Below are 18,190 nucleotides of genomic sequence, written 5' to 3' on the forward strand. Positions count from 1 at the left end.
CGCTGATGATTGACTGTTTTCTCCCTATAACTGTTCATAGGCAGAAAGCTGTCGATCTTTAGCGAATGGGTTTGGAGGGTAGCAGCTCATTAATACACCGTTCGCATCACGCCGCAACGTTTAAAATGTAAGTTCTCCACAATCATGTGACAGACCACTGAAATCCATGTGACTATTACTATTTTATGCTGGATAAAGCTGCTAACCGGTTCCTTTTAAATGAATATTTATCAGATTGGATTGTTTGTACTTCAATTTGTGTATAAAATGTGACTCTATTATCAACATTTTACAAATTTTTCCCACTTATCCATATCTCCCTCTACTGTGTTTCAAAATATGTCAGCGTTACACTTGATTTGTGACAAATATTTGTTTTAATAGATTAAACTCGACAGACTCCTAGTGCTTGCAAATGTTACTATGCATGTTGCATGTATATGCACACGTACGTTCTCTTCAGTCAGTTGCAAAACTACAACCCCTATTCAGTAGCCTTAATTTGCTGGGAAATTGACCTAGAGTGCTGTAATTTCCTGGGAAAGTGACCTAGAGGACTTATTTTGGAAGACACCGGAGTATGATCCCTCCTCATACCTGCTTTGCAGACCAGGAATAAGCCTCGTAGTACAATTAAGAAACAAAGTACCCACAGACCATGGGTTTATGCTGTTGCCATTAGAAGGCTTGACACTAAAGTGTTGGCTATATCTTAGGATATATCTCAGCTAGGGACGCTGAGGTAATTCAGTCTTTGCTTCGTGTCCGTAGGAGACAGACGCACCTGCTTGTACAACAGGTTGTCACTCTTTTACATTAGCTAAAAGGTCCCCTTACTTTTTCTTCTGATGGCTGGCATACGGTGTCGATTTCACAGCATCATTGTCCCCCTGCCAATGTAGAAAAGAGCCCACCAACCCAAGGGTCACCCCTTTTACTGCTCCCCACCAGTGTCGTCCTTGCCAGAGCATGACACATCAAGGGGGTATTTCTGCTGATCTTTTGCGTACTGGGAGCGAAGAAGGCATGGTACCTTCCCTTGGGGGAAATTATTATGATATTCCTGGCTCCGCCACCACCCCCCTCGTTGCCCATGCCTAGTGCTGAAGGGGTCGATACAGAGTGGGCTCACTCCCTTTCCCAGGTCATAGGTGACCTCACTAATGTCACCCAGTCCATGATAAGCATCCTGCTTTGTCTTTCTGACTAGCCCCCTCTTGATTCTCCATTCACGTCGTCCTCACGTGGCAGGCCTCAAAAGCGGGTTTAGTCTGCTCGTTCTCACCCGCCATCTGTTTCCTACTTAGTCAGTTTCCCTCCCCTGGGGTATGGTCTGCAGCTTCCTCCCCTCTTAGGGAGGCCTAGTCTGATGAAAAACTCTCAAATGCCTATATGGAGCTGGATAAGGAGTAATCATCCAAGTTGTCCTCTACAGTGAACAGCCTCATTAAAGCAGTCCGAGACACGTTGCAGGACATGGAATCTTCACCCGAAGTGGTCTCCTTCCGTCTATCGGTCTATGTGGTCTCACAAATTTTTTCCTTCTCGTTCAGTGTTTGGGGACGTATTGTACAAGAAATGGAAACAACCTGACAAGACATTCTCTCATATCACTTGGTTGGATAATATGTACCCCTTTCCAGAGGAGGTCTCCAAATGGTTAAAATCCCCGGTGGTGGATCCTCCCTTCTCTTGCCTAGCCAAGACCACTACTATTCCCATGGCGGACGCATCATCATTCCGCCAACCACTGAACTGCTACCGAGTTCTAGTCTAGCCTCTTTTGAAGCTACTGGCTTGGCCTTTACACCGATTTTTGCTACTGCTTGGGTCAGCAGGATGGGCTTGCCAACTCAGTCATACTTTTCTTTTAGGGGCACCTCAAGAAGAGTTGGTGGACCACTCCCTTCAGCTCTCTAATGCAACTCAATATTTGTGCAAAGCCTCTGAGTGCAGGATTCCTTGTGGCCCACGCTTCTGCTTCCATTATCGCCATCCGTTGGACGACCTGGCTTAATTGCTGGTCCGCAGGGGCTGGTCTAAACAGCCCTTTGCTGGTTCCTGTTTGTTTGAAACCTGTCTAGATTAAATAATTTCGGAAGCCACGGATGGGAAGGGCACTCACCTTCCTCAAACAAAGTTCCATTGTCTCATGTCTTTTCATAAACCGAGAACCGTTTTCAACCTGTTCATAGGTTTGTCAGTCCACAATCATCCAGACAGCCATTCCACCAGGACTCCAAAGAACAAGCAATTTTTTAAGCCCCAACCTTCCTGGCACCGTCTTCAGTCCCCCAAAATCGCTGCAGGTAAAACCAGCTTGGCCTGAAGGTGCTCCTCCCCACTCGAGTTGGTACAGGGATGTCTGGCTTTTCCACATCTTTGGACTCTTGGGTGGGGAGGTGGTATCCTTCGGTACAAAATGTAGCTTGTCAACCTACCACCCGTCCATTTGTTTCAGTCCACGCCTCCCACATCGCCTTTCGGGGCAGACGCCTTTTTGGGGAAATAGAATAGACGAGGAGACAGCACTTCCAACATATGTTAGCTTTTTAATCACCTGTGCAACAACATTTCAGTCCGGCAGGACCCTTCTCAAGCTTGAGAAAGATCCTGCTGGACTGAAACGTTGCACGGGTGATTAAAAAGCTGACATATGTTGGAAGTGCTGTCTCCTCGTCTATTCTGTCTATCTGATATTGGGGACCGCGGATCCGGTCTTATTGAGGCGTGCACCCACTTGTGGTCCAGTGCTGTGGTAATTTTCTTCTTTTTTGGGAAATAGACTCTCTACTGCTTCAAGAAAAGATTATTGTCCCTGGCTCTCTCGATCAAAGATTTCAAAGGTTTTACTCCAATCTCTTTGTTTTACTAAAGGACTGGTCGATTCGTCCCATTTTGGGTCTCAAACATTTGAATACTTATGTAAATTTCTGTCTATCTGCATTGTGATTACCTGCTCAGTGATCGCCATCACCACGAATCTTAACCAAAATCCTCTCCATGGTGATGGGGCTTTCTCGTTCCAGGGGTGTTTCAGTTGTCCCCTATTTGGCTTCTGAAAGTCTCCATCCAAGGAAGTCTTGCCTGTCCTCTTGCCAGAAGGTTACCTTTATAGCTACGTTCGACACTCTGGCGAGGGTGTTCCTTCCTCAAAAAATTGTCTGCCCTCCAACAAGGGATACAGACCCTGAGGAGGGGGCCCCCCAACTTTCTATGCTACTGTATGAGAGTACTTGGCACCATCCCCTTTAAAGGGCAATCCCCTCCCAGTGGAACCACTCCCCATTTTCCTTAGACCTACAGATCCTCCTTCCCCTGACTGTATTACGGCCCCTCAGGGCCGAAATCAGCCCAGGCATTTTTAAGCACACAGGCCCACCGCAGGCCATATGCAGCCGACCATTGGGCTGGAGTACATGGGACCACCTTTCTGCTATACAAGACATGGGGTAAAACCGGTGTAAATGAAAGAGGAATAGTCCTGATAGCTTCAACACCAACGAATCCACTGCACTTCCACAAGAATAATGAACATGCTCATTATTCTAGAGGAATATTTTTTGCACAGCGGAAAAAAATGCAAGCAGACGTCTTTCCGCTTCGTGTGAATGGGGTATAAAATAGCCAATTTACTTGCAATGGATGCAGAATATTAGTGGATTTGAAAAAGATTTAGGTGTGGAATCAGGGACTTAGTCCTAATCAAATCCTGATTACGTGATCATGGCCTAATACTGACTTATAAAGATTGCAAATTAAACCATTACACAATGCTAAAATATCACCATACTGTAACTAAATAGTATGATTTATATTTTATTTTCAGCCATATACACACACACACACACACACACACACACACACACACACACACACACACACACACACTCACCTGCTGGACACATGACGCACAGATGCAACCTAGAAGCTGGACACATGCTGCATTTCTGCCACTCACACCTAGGACACATGCGCACGCACACCACTCGCATCTAGTACAAATGCGCACGCACACCACTTGCATCTAGGACACATGCGCACGCACACCACTCGCATCTAGGACACATGCGCACGCACACCACTCGCAGCACTACTCGCAGCATGAACACCTACTGCATGCACAACTCTTACACCTAGAACACATCCCCCACTCACACCTAGGTTATATGCCACACATGCACCACTCACACTTAGGATATATCCTCCACTCTCGCCACAAACACCTAAGACATGTGCCGCACGTTGTCTACCCACACCAAGGACACGTGTTAAGCACGCACTACTCAAACCCGGCACAGATCCTGCACACATCACTCTCATACTAGACACATACCGCTCACACACTAGACACGTACCAGACACTAGACACATACCGCACACACCACACAAATGCTAAACACATACCTCACACACCACTTACACACTAGTCCTATACCACACATACCACTCACACTAAATACAACACGCACACAAATGCCACTAATACATTAGAAGAAGACACAAAACTCACACAAATACATATTTGTGCTCAGGGTGCAGTAGAAAGAGCAAGCCCATCAATGATTGGCTGATGCTCAGCCAACCAGCATTAGGTTTGATTTGTACATGCAGACATGGCAGGTACTGATTCTCCTTTTCCTCTGCAGCGCTAATGGCAGTGCAGAAATCCAGTCTAGAGCTGATTAGCTTTGGCTTGGCCAACAAGCACTATACTTCATTTCTGCGATGCTCCTTCCCGTCATTGCAGAGTACATAGCAATAAATCTTGTAAAGATGTGGTTTTAAACACCAGGAGGTAGCAGTTATTGTAATGTTTGTGTTCACCACTGTCCGCAGGGCCGATTCTAGCTTTTCTGTTGCTTGAGGCGAAAATTGAAATGGCGCCCCTCAGATTTTGATTGACATCCCCCTGGCTGTTCTACATCACTAGCAGCCACCTCCAACTCTTATGAGTGCGCCGTTACCATGTACTGGCATGCGTGGTGCAGCCGGGCAGAGTACACTTCACTGCACGGTGTTTGCCCAAGTAGTAGAAGGCAATGGCGCATGCAAGAAAGTTGGAGGAGAGTGGTAGTGAGGTATAACAGCCAGGGCATGTCAATCAAGCATGGAAAGGTGGGTTTGGAGGCAGAACTCTGACTCTTCAGGATAGCGGCACCACCCCATGAGCCTTTAATGCGTAATTAGCATATAGCGTGCGCCGGTTTAAAAGTTGATTTTATAGATTTTTCTGCATCTGAAAACAAGCAGGGGAATATTTGGAAATATTGTCAGGTCATGTATTACTGCATGGTGGCGGTTCAAGGGGTTAAAACTACCAGACCGGTTCCCATTAAATATACAATGAATTGAAAACAATTCCATCTGCCCTGTAATTTTATTATAAATTTATTCTATATAATTACATTATCAGAACCAAGCACTGACATATACGGCTCCAGAACCAAGCTCATACATATATACAACACCAAAACCAAGCTCAGACATATACAGCTCCAGAACCAAGCTCATATATATATACAGCACCAGAACCAAGCTGATACATATATACAGCACCAAAACAAAGCTCAGTACATATATGTAACACCAGAACCAAGCTCAGTAAATATATATGCAACACCAGAACCAAGCTAAGTACATATATACAGCTCCAGAACCAAGCTCAGTACATAAATACAGCATCAGAATCGAGCTCAGTACATATATACAACACCAGAACAAAGCTCAGTACATATATACAGCACCAGAACAAAACTCAGTACATAAATACAGCACCAGAACAAAGCTCAGCACATATATACAGCTCCAGAAACATGCTCAGTACATAAATACAGCACCAGCACAAATACAGCTCAATTTAGTGCAACCTCTGCCGTATGGGGTTTGTACGGCGTAAAACTACAGCTCCCAGCATGGACCGAACAATGGTAAGGATATGCTGGGAGTTGCTGTTTCACAAAAAAAAATATCATACCACCCATCATCTTGCTGCAGATCATACAGAAACTACAGTACTGATTAGAGGCAGAATAAACATTTACATTAAGTGAGATTTACCGGTGATTATCTCAGATTCTAATTGTTCTTTTTCTCTTTTCTTCTCCATCTGGTCCAGACCTCTATGATGACTTCTCCCGGTCACGGCCCATTTCTGCAGTTTGTCGCTCAGATGTCTTCAGCTTCTCACACATCAAACATTTCTTCACCTATAAACGAAGATAAAATTCTCATGGTGACACACACTGTAAATGTAAAGAAACGAAGTACTATGCACACCAATATGGAATTATTTATCCAAGTAATTAATTTATTTATTTGTAGCCAGTGACAGTGCGTGCAACGTTTCGGTCAAAACACAGCGGTTACCCGCCAATCTTACAGCGCCAGCCACGCAGGACCAGCATTGACTATAGTGCCTGAGGAAGGTCAATGTTTTGACCGAAACGTCGCACGCAGTCACTGGCTACAAATAAATAAATTAATTACTGGGATAAATAATTCCATATTGGTGTGCATAGTACTTCGTTTCTTTACTGGATCGGGCTGGGCCCCTACTCATGCACCCACACCATTACCTAGTGCTATCCAAACCTTGTAACTAACACACTGTAAATGTGACACACACCCCTAAATATAATAGTTCCATACACTGCACCTCTATAATAGCACCATACACTGTCCCCGATTATAGTTGCAACATTCACTGTGTCCCACACACACACAGTGCTCCCCGTAGATAGTGCCCCCCATATAGTCCCCCTGTAGATAGTGCCCCACATATAGCCCCCCTGTAGATCGTGCTCCACATATAGCACCCCCTGTATATAGTGCCCCACGTATAGGCCCCCCTGTGGATAGTGTCACACATATAGCCTCCCCTGTATATAGTGTCCCACATATAGCCTCCCCTGTAGATAGCCCCCTGGCATATGTTGTCCCACGTATAGTCCCTGTGTAGATAGTGACCCGCATATAGCTCCCCCTGTATATATATAGTGCCCCACATGTAGCCTCCCCTATAGAATGTGTCCCACATATAGTTCCCCCTGTATATAGTGCCCCACATCTAGCCTCCCCTGTAGACTGTGCCCCACATATAGCCTCCCCTGTAGTTTGTGCCCCACATATAACCCCCCCCTTAGTGTCCCACATGTAGCCTACACTGTAGACTCTGCCCCACACATAGCCTCCTCTGTAGTGTCTCACATATAGCTACCCCCCACTGTAGATAATGCTACTGACACTTTTAACTGGAAAAAACCCAAAACTTTACATACTTCCGTTCCCACGCCGTCCTGTTTCAATGCAGGCCTGCTCTCTTCTGAGCAGGTCTGCTGCGGCTGAACGACGGTGCTGGCTGGCAGGGCAGAATCACTTGCCCCGCCAATCAGCGCCTTTCAACAACTGGCGGTGGCTGGTTTCAGTGGTGCCGCCGCCCCCTCGGAGAGGCAGCTGGCTGCCGGCACTGATTGTTTGGTCGGCCAGCAGGCAGCCCACTGTTAACCGGCCCATCTGGCATTTGCCAGAACTGCCAGATGGCCAGTGCGGCCCCTCAACTGGTGGCTCTCCTCCCCAGCCATTCATTGAGGCATTCGGCATCCATTAAAATCTCTACCAGAGATATGTTCTACTCTCTGAAACTATGGAGAATAAACCAAACTGAGAATGTGGATTTGTTTTCTGTTTGGCATTGGCTGGACTTCCTTGAGGATGAGAGTTATGTCACCAGTATTTAGTGGTGACATTTCCTATGAATTGTGGATTCCTTTTTTTTATGTACAGGGTGGGCCATTTATATGGATACACCTAAATAAAATGGGAATGGTTGGTGATATTAACTTCCTGTTTGTGGCACATTAGTATATGGGAGGGGGGAAACTTTTCAAGCTGGGTGTTGACCATGGCAGTCATTTTGAAGTCGGACATTTTATATCCAACTTTAGTTTTTTCAATGGGAAGAGGGTCATGTGACACATCAGACTTATCGAGAATTTCACAAGAAAAACAATGGTGTGCTTGGTTTTAACGTTACTTTATTCTTTCATGAGTTATTTACAAGTTTCTGACCACTTATAAAATGTGTTCAAAGTGCTGCCCATTGTGTTGGATTGTCAATGCAACCCTCTTCTCCCACTCTTCACACACTGATCGCAACACCGCAGAAGAAATGCTAGCACAGGCTTCCAGTATCCGTAGTTTCAGTTGCTGCACATCTCGTATCTTCACAGCATAGACAATTGCCTTCAGATGACCCCAAAGATAAAAGTCTAAGGGGGTCAGATCGGGAGGCATTTCTTCTGCGGTGTTGCGATCAGTGTGTGAAGAGTGGGAGAAGAGGGTTGCATTGACAATCCAACACAATGGGCAGCACTTTGAACACATTTTATAAGTGGTCAGAAACTTGTAAATAACTCATGAAAGAATAAAGTAACGTTAAAACCAAGCACACCATTGTTTTTCTTGTGAAATTCTCGATAAGTCTGATGTGTCACATGACCCTCTTTCCATTGAAAAAACTAAAGTTGGATACAAAATGGCCAACTTCAAAATGGCCGCCATGGTCAACACCCAGCTTGAAAAGTTTCCCCCCTCCCATATACTAATGTGCCACAAACAGGAAGTTAATATCACCAACCATTCCCATTTTATTTAGGTGTATCCATATAAATGGCCCACCCTGTACTATACTGCAAACACAGACTGCGTACAGATCATGCAAGTACCTCTAAATACCACTACGGTGCTAGGGCAGTTTTTCCAGAATGCCACCAAGCCATGGGTTAAACCAGGGTATAGTATTTTCACAGTGGATACATGGATGACCTTGTCATAGCAATGTGAATGTGTGGACCAACTGACTGAAAGCTTGGTGAATGGCTCTGTATATTCAGCATCAAGCTATAATCTTTAATTCCTTCCAATTGATGCTGCTACATGTAAAATGGTACATTAATTGCTTTTACTTTTTAATTTACTGATATTTCCGAGGTTAATGCAGCAGCCATTGAATGGGGCAGCTGTCTGCCTCTCCTCTCCAGCAGGATCTCAAGCACCAATCAACGGCTCAATTACATCCAGCCAATCATTTGCCCGTAAATCATAGCGACTTGTGCCTGCAGCTGGGAGGACTCCTTCAGGCTCCTTATAACTTCTGACACTACACAAATCTGGCAATAATAAGCAGTTACCACTTATTTGCTATGAAGGGAAATTGAGGTTTTGAATGATGGGACAGGACCTCCGATTATAAAAAAAAAATAGTAGATTACAGGATGAGATACAAAAACAAGTTATCCAACTTTTTCTTTTTAAAAAGTATTATATATATAAATCTATTGATGTCATACCTTTTTATTGTGTCCCTGCATCTTTCTCCTGCTAAGATAGACACTACACGTGCCAGCACATATAGCCCACCTATAATAATTCTGAATGTGCTTTATTACAAGATGAAAATCATACTTACGCTGCCTTTGTAGCCTTTTTAATTCACTCAAAACAGGCAATAAAAAAGTATTTTTGTGGGTTCAGAGAGTACTATTTAGAAACTTTATGGCTCTCTTGTACAGCAGTAACTCCTGGATAGCTACCCTGAGAAGGAATAATGTATGAAATGCCTTATATGGCAGCGGGGTTACATGCTTTCAGGACATTTTACCTCCTATATATGTTGTAGTGATGTAGCAAAATGGAATAAGTAATATTAAAACAGGGATAGGGGGTAGTAGGACTGTAAGGGTATGTTCACATACAGTGTTTTTACACCCCTATTATGCCTACAAACATCTGCCCATTGCTTGCAATGGGTTTTACGGTGTTCTGTTCCCACGAGGTGTAATTTTACGCGTCGCTGTCAAAATACGGCGCGTAAAAAGACACCCGCGAAAAATAAGTACATGTTACTTCTTGGGACGTTTTTGGAGCCGTTTTTCATTGACTCCATTGAAAAACAGCTCCAATAACGGCCGTAAAATACGTCGCGAAAAACACGAGTCGCTAAAAAAACGTATAAAAATCAGGAGCTGTTTTCGCCTGAAAACAGCTCCGTAGTTTCAGGCGTTTTGGTCACTGCGTGTGAACATACCTTAAGGGTATGTTCACACGCAAACTCAAAAACGTCTAAAAATACGGAGCTGTTTTCAAGGGAAAAGAGCTGATTTTCAGACGTTTTTTAACCCACTTGCGATTTTCGCTGCATTTTTTACGGCCGTTTTTGGAGCGGTTTTCAATAGAGTCTATGAAAAACGGCTCGTCGGAACAGAATGCTGTTTTCCCATTGAAATCAATGGGCAGATGTTTGAAGGCGTTCTGCTTCCGATTTTTCGGGCGTTTACGGCCGTGTCAACATACCCTTAGGCCCCCTGTACACGACACATAAATTCTTTGTTATTTCTTTTTTGTGTGAAAAATACGTAGTGGATTACAGTCTCAGCCATGTGCATGAGATTTCAACAAATCTTGTCCACATGTTGCGGAACTTTCTCCGCACAGATATCCGAGCATGCTACAGATTTTTAAATCCGCTTCATACTCATTCTGTTGCGAATGGTAACATCAAATTTCGTCCTTATTGTAGGAGTTAAATCCGCTGTAAACTTGCCACAAAATCTATATGTAAAATGCCAATTTTACTGTGAAAAAAATCAGCAATAAATCCACCACGTGTGTGTATTTTAAGGCTATGTTCACACAGCCTATGTTCAGGCTGAAAAATATTTATTTAGCCGATTTTTGAGTCAAATTTTTCAAGCGTGTTTTGAAGCGTCAATGGGAAAACAGAAAATCAGCTTGCAAAGCGCGGCAAGAAAGGACATGGCACCTTTTTTTTCCACGAGCAGACAAAGGCCGCCCTGGAAAAAGATGCCTCTGCCTCCCATTTAAATCAATGCACTGTTTCTGCGTCAAGTTTTTCACGCCTGATTTGCACCCGTGCGGGACTAGTTTTTCACGGATCCCTCATAGACTTGAGTCTATTGAGGGGTCCGTGAAAACGGACAAAAATAGGACATGTCCTATTTTTTCATGGGCCTTTCACATGGTCTGTTAAAACAACGGCCGTGTGAATAACCCCATAGAAATACATGCAGCCTTGTGACGGCCGTTAAAAAAAAAACGTCCATCACACAGACTATTTCAACGTTCATCTGAATAAGACTTTAGAGAGAGATAAATAAGTGACATGTAAAAAAAAAATATATGAGAGGTGATATGGCTGACTGGTAGCTAACCGTGACAGCTACATCTTGCTTCAAATACCAGAGCAACCAGAATCAACTTAAAAACCTTTTTTCTTTGCAGCTTCTTTCCTGCTGAGCAGCTGACTAGGGGGAGGGGTTAACTGCTCACAGGTTATATAAATTAGCCTGCACCACTCACTCTGAGCTTGCTCTGTTCTTAGATAGCTGAATTAAGTGGCTTGTGATATAAGTGGAGTTATAAAACCGGAGTTAGAAAGAGGAGTTAAAGAGGCTCTGTCACCAGATTTTGCAACCCCTATCTGCTATTGCAGCAGATCGGCGCTGCAATGTAGATTACAGTAACGTTTTTAGTTTAAAAAAAACTAGCATTTTTGGCCAAGTTATGACCATTTTTGTATTTATGCAAATGAGGCTTGCAAAAGTACAACTGGGCGTGTTTACAGTAAAAGTACAACTGGGCGTGTATTATGTGCGTACATCGGGGCGTTTTTACTTCTTTTACTAGCTGGGCGTTAGGAATGGGAGTGTATGATGCTGACGAATCAGCATCATCCACTTCTGTTCGTTAACACCCAGCTTCTGGCAGTGCAGACACACAGCGTGTTCTCGAGAGATCACGCTGTGACGTCACTCACTTCCTGCCCCAGGTCCTGCATCGTGTCGGCCACATCGGCACCAGAGGCTACAGTTGATTCTGCAGCAGCATCGGCGTTTGCAGGTAAGTCGATGTAGCTACTTACCTGCAAACGCCAATGCTGCTGCAGAATCAACTGTAGCCTCTGGTGCCGATGTGTCCTCACTCGTCCGACACGATGCAGGTCCTGGGGCAGGAAGTGAGTGACGACACAGCGTGACCTCTCGAGAACACGCTGTGTGTCTGCACTGCCAGAAGCTGGGCGTTCTGAAGAGAAGTGGATGATACTTCTCGTCAGAACGCCAAGCTAGTAAAAGAAGTAAAAACGCCCCGATGTAACACACATAATACACGCCCAGTTGGACTTTTACTTTAAACACGCCCAGTTGGACTTTAGCAAGCCTCATTTACATAAATACAAAAATGGTCATAATTTGGCCAAAAATGCTCGTTTTTTAAAAATAAAAACGTTACTGTAATCTACATTGCAGCGCCTATCTGCTGCAATAGCAGATAGGGGTTGCAAAATCTGGTGACAGAGCCTTTTTAAAGCCCATGTAAGTACTCTTCTTTTACTTTAACAATTGTTCACTGTTTTTTTGTAACTGGGATAATGGATAGTAAGATTGGAGGTTTTCTTCAGTGCACTATCTGCCGTATGTATGTACGACTGTAGCCGGAGTTCCAGGGTGAATACCTCTGTGGCAGATGTGAGCATGTTGTTCACCTGGAAGCTCGCATTAGAGATCTGGAGGAGCAGAATGCAACACTGAGGGCGATAGACAATCTTGAGCGAGGCATGCTGCTGACTGAGCAAGCACAGTGGGGTAGAACTGGAGGGTGAAGACATGGGTCAGCAGGATCAGGCAAGTAGCTGGGTTAATGTAGTTAGGGGCAGTAGAAAGGGGTCCAAGAAAAGGAAGGCCAATTCCGTTTCTGATATTCCAAGCAAAATTGCCAAATTGGGTGATGATGCGAGGGTATCGGTCTCAGAAATGGCAGCCCTAGTGGATACTGATCTCCCTAACAGCCGGGAGAACAGCCCAGCTAGTAGTCGGCGGGATAGTAAGGCAAGACAATTGGTAGGTGTAGGGGATTCTATAATCAGGAAGCCGGATAGAATAATTTGTCGCCAAGACCGCCTCAACCGAATGGTTTGCGGTCTCCCTGGTGCCAGGGTTCGGCATGTGGTGGAACGGGTGGATAAATTACTGGGAGGGGCTGATGATGATCCAGCTGTTATGGTCCATGTAGGTACCAACGACAGAATAAATGGTAGGTGGAGAAGCCTTAAGAATAATTTTAAAGGACTAGGCTACAAGCTGAAGGGAAGGACCTCCAAGGTAGTATTCTCAGGAATACTGCCTGTGTCATGCGCATCACAGGAAAGACAGCGGGAGCTCAGGGAGTTAAATGTGCATGGCTTAAGTCTTGGTGTAGAGGAGAAGGCTTTGGGTTCCTAGAGCACTGGGCTGACTTTTCATTGGGGTAACAAACTATTCTGCAGATGATTTGCACCTAAATGGAAGGGGGTCCGCTGTGCTGGGGGAGAGAATTCTAGCTGGGGTGGCGGAGTATTTAAACTAGGGCTGAGGAGGGAGGCCAATATAGAAAATAAAAGGGTCGTTAGGTTAGAGAGGGGTCAGACTATATTGGAGGGGGGAGATACAGACTGTGGGGAGAGGACTAGACAACAGGATAAGGAGATCCGTTCGTTACAAAACAGCAATGAAAATAAAAATGCCCAAATAATGTCAAATAATCACATTTCTGATACTGAAACATTTAAGGGCAAGTTAAAGTGTATGTTCACAAATGCCAGAAGTCTAGCAAGCAAAATGGGGGAGCTGGAGGCCTTGGTACTGGAAGAAAATATAGATATAGTTGGTGTTGCTGAAACATGGCTGGACTCTTCACATGATTGGGCTGTAAATCTACAGGGTTTTACACCGTTTCGGAAAGACAGGACAAATAGAAAAGGTGGTGGTGTATGTCTGTATGTGAGAAGTGATATGAAGGCGAGTGTGAAAGAGACAATAGTGGGTGAAGATTGTGAGGAGGTTGAAACCTTGTGGGTGGAATTACAAAGGGAGGTAAACGCTGAAAAAATTACTTTTGGTATAATCTATAGAACCCAAATATAACTGAGGAGATGGAAGTTCAAATATATGAACAGTTGGAGCGGGCTGCACAGGCGGGTACAGTAATGATAATGGGAGATTGTAATTACCGGGATATTAATTGGTGTCATGGTTTGGCTTCAACTGCAAAGGGGAGAAATTTCCTCAACCTGTTGCATGAAAATTTTATGGGCCAGTTTGTGGAGGACCCGACTAGAGGTGAAGCTCTGTTGGATCTGGTGATTTCTAATAATGCAGAGCTTGTTGGGAATGTCAATGTTTGTGAAAACCTCGGTAACAGTGATCACAATAAAGTTATATTTTGCCTATACTGTTAAAAAACAAACACAGGCTGGGAGGGCAGTAACACTTAATTTTAAGAAGGCCAATTTCCCCAGGATGAGGGCTGCAATTCAGGATATAGACTGGTACAAATGATAAATATATATGGTACAAATGATAAATGGGAGATTTTCAAATGTACTTTGGGTAATTATAGTGCAAAATTTATTCCTATAGGTAACAAGTATAAACGACTAAAATTAAACCCCACATGGCTTACACCTTCTGTAAAGGGCAATACATGACAAAAAAAATGGCATTTGAAAAATACAAATCTGAGGGTACAGCTGTAGCCTTTGTAAAATATAAAGAGCTTAATAAAATCTGTAAAAAGGTAAGAAAATCAGCAAAAAATACAAAATGAAAGGCGGGTGGCCAAGGATAGTAAAACAAATCCCCAAAAATTCTTTGTAATGTCCGTGGCTGCGGGCTATCAGCTCTGTTTCCCTCCTGAGAGCTGCAGCCACAAGTCGGCAAGCGCTGGCCCCAGCCTCCTCCTCAGGAGACACCAGCACTCACCTCAGCCGGATCCCGTAGGGTGCTCTTAAAGGGGCAGCGCGTGCATCGGACATTGTGGATGAACTTTGACCCGTGAGTACCATGGACTATAGAGGGGTCCAGCCCCCTAGTTCGATGCCTGAGCGTTGTTGTGTTCCCTAGTTTGTCTATGTGATGGCCTCCTAGTGTGGTTCCAGTTCCTGTTCCTAGCATTCCATACATTCCTGGTCTAGCACTGAGCTGTGCCAAAGTCGTGCCGTGCTGCATCCACGTCTGACCTGCTTCACCTCGCCTGACGTCCGCCTGCTACCTAGTCCCAGCCGAGCCTGCCCTGCTGCTCTCTGAGCTGCCACAGGTACCTAAAGAACTATAGACTCTCACCTGCTCCCTGTTGGCCAGCTGCCTTACCGCCAAGCCGGTACGACCCAGTGGGTCCACAGACCCTTCGTGACAGTACGCTCAGGCCATGGACCCCGCTGGTCGATTCAAGACCATGACAACGTCACAGGTGATGCGAGCGGATATGCTGGACCTCCGGCCTCGACAGGACCAACTCCTCCAGGCTTTGAACATCCTTGCACGTCGGCAGGAGGCACAAGCTGCTGTTCCTCCTACTACACCTCTTGGCAGTGTTGACCCGTGTGTTTCTTTGCCACTTCCTGACCGCTATAATGGAAAAGCAAGTACCTGTTGTGGATTTTTGAACCAGTGCCAGATCCACTTCAGCCTGTATAATAAGACATTTTCATCTGATGGCGCAAGGGTCGCTTTCATAATTTCTCTCCTCACCGGCAAGGCTCTTGCATGGGCGACCCTATCTGGGAGAGACAAGGCCCAGAGACCCGTAACTTCCAAGCCTTCCTCCGGACTTTTCGCATGGTGTTTGAGGAGCCTGGACGAGTCTCATCTCCAGCAGTATCTTTGATTGACCTACCCCAAGGAGACACCTCCGTGAGTGAGTATGCCATCCACTTCCGCACCCTGGCGGGAGAACTGTTATGGAACGATGAGGCTTTGGTGGCAGCATTCTGGCATGGACTGGCTTCCAGAATTAAGGACGAACTTGCCGCCCGAGATCTGCCGTCTACCCTGGACAACCTCATCCTTTTGTCTGCCCGGATTATATACGGATCCGGGGACGCCTCCAAGAGGTTCGACGGGAGGGAGCCCGCTCCAGTTTGGCTCCTACTTTGCAGCAACCCCTGCTGTTCTCAGATGTCGATCCTCCTAAAGAGTCTGTGATAATGGACCAGCATAAGTTATCCATCCAGGAGAAGCAACGCAGACGCACATCTGGACTCTGTCTTTATTGAGTTCTTGATGGCCATCTTGTGTGCCTGTGTCCCCAAAGATCCCAAAACCTAGGAGTGACAACCTTGGGTATAGATGGACTTCCGTCTAAATTGTCCATACCTGTTACCGGCGAGAAAACGCATCAGGTCTCTGTGTATCTGGACTCTAGATCCGCTGCTAATTTCATCCGCAGAGATCTGGTGGACCTTCTGCAATTGCCCACTACCCCTCTGGAGAGCCCGTTGACAGTTGCCTCAGTGAATGGACTACCTCTGCCTGATCCTGTTATAGCTGTGACCAAGCCGCTGAGGTTCCAAGTGGGAGCCCTTCACTCCGAACTTCTGTCTTTCTATGTCCGTTCCTAAGCTGTTAACCCTGTGTTGCTGGGCCTGCCTTGGCTCCAACTGCATGCCCCAGTCCTGGACTGGAATTCTGGAGAGGTTCTTCAATGGGGCCCTGAGTGTCAAGGTCGTTGCCTGGTGCAGATTAGTTTGGGTCAGCCTTCTGCAGGATTGCCGAGTCATTATGCTGCGATTTCGGACGTCTTCAGCAAGAGGGAGGTGGAGACATTGCCTCCACATCGGGCGTTTGACTGCCCTATTGAACTGATTCCTGGTGCATCCCTTCCCCGTGGTAGGGTATATCCTCTCTCCTTGCCAGAGACTATGTCCATGTCCCCCTATTTGAAGGAGAACTTGGAGAGGGTCTTCATACGGAAGTCTTCCTCCCCGGCAGGAGCCGGGTTCTTCTTTGTCAAAAAGAAAGATGGCTCTCTTCATCCTTCTATTGACTACAGAGGTCTCAACCAGATCATGGTAAAGTATAAATATCCGTTGCCTCTGATCTCTGAACTGTTTGATCGTATACGTGGTGGTAGGTTTTTTCTAAACTAGACCTGCGTGGGGCTTACAACGTAGTCCGGATTCGCCAGGGTGATGATTGGAAGACTGCATTTAACACCATGAGTGTCTAGTAATGCCGTTCAGCCTGTGTAATCCTCCCACGGTCTTCCAGGAGTTTGTGAATGACATTTTCCGTGACCTCCTCTATGTTTGTGTAGTAGTTTACCTCGATGACGTCTTGATTTTTTTCTCCAGATCCTATAACGCACCAGAGACATGTCCGTCAAGTTCTGCTACGATTAAGGGAGAATCGTCTGTACGCCAAGCTGGAGAAGTGCATGTTTGACAGAGATGTGCTACCCTTCCTGGGCTACATTGTCTCGAATCAAGGTCTCGAGATGGATCTTGAGAAGGTAAAGTTTGTTCTGCAATGGCCACGTCCTCAAGGCTTGAGGGTCCTACAGAGCTTTCTGGGATTCGCTAATTTTTACAGGCAGTTTATTCCGAATTTCTCCTCACTGACTTCTCCTATCTCTAACCTTACTAAGAAGGGTATGAACGCCAAGGTGTGGACTCCCGAGGCAGAGTCCGCATTCAATAGCCTGAAGAGTCCCTTCACGTCAGCCTCTATCCTCCATCATCCGGATATCTTTCTGCAGTTCTCGTTGGAGGTGGACACATCCTCTGTCGGTGCTGGTGCACACTTGTTCCAGAGAGGACCCAAGGGCAAGTCAAAGGTATGTGGATATTTCTCCAAGCTCTTCTCTTCCGCAGAACGCAACTACTCGATTGGGGATCTGGAGTAACTAGCCATCAAATTGGCTCTGGAGGAATGGAGACATCTATTAGAGGGCGCAGCTCAGCCGATCCTGATTTTTACAGACCACAAGAATCTGACCTACCTCCAGACGGCCCAACGGCTGAACCCTCGTCAGGCCAGGTGGTCACTATTCTTTACTAGGTTTCAGTTCAAGCTCCATTATCGCCCGGCCGACAAGAATGTGAGGGCCGATGCCTTGTCCAGGTCATTCGAGACGGAAGACACCTTGGAGACTCCACAGAATATTATTGATCCGTCTTGCATTGTCTCTGTAAATCCCCTGCAAGTTGGGGACATTCCTCCAGGGAGAACATTTGTGCGCCTGGCTGATCGTGGAAGGATCCTCCGCTGGGGACACTCCTCTAGACTGGCAGGTCACGCAGGGGCACATAAGACCCGGGATCTGGTTGCTCGTCATTTCTGGTGGCCCACGCTGCCCA

The sequence above is a fragment of the Rhinoderma darwinii genome, chromosome 1 (genome assembly GCF_050947455.1).
Source record: "Rhinoderma darwinii isolate aRhiDar2 chromosome 1, aRhiDar2.hap1, whole genome shotgun sequence".
Classification (NCBI taxonomy): domain Eukaryota; kingdom Metazoa; phylum Chordata; class Amphibia; order Anura; family Rhinodermatidae; genus Rhinoderma; species Rhinoderma darwinii.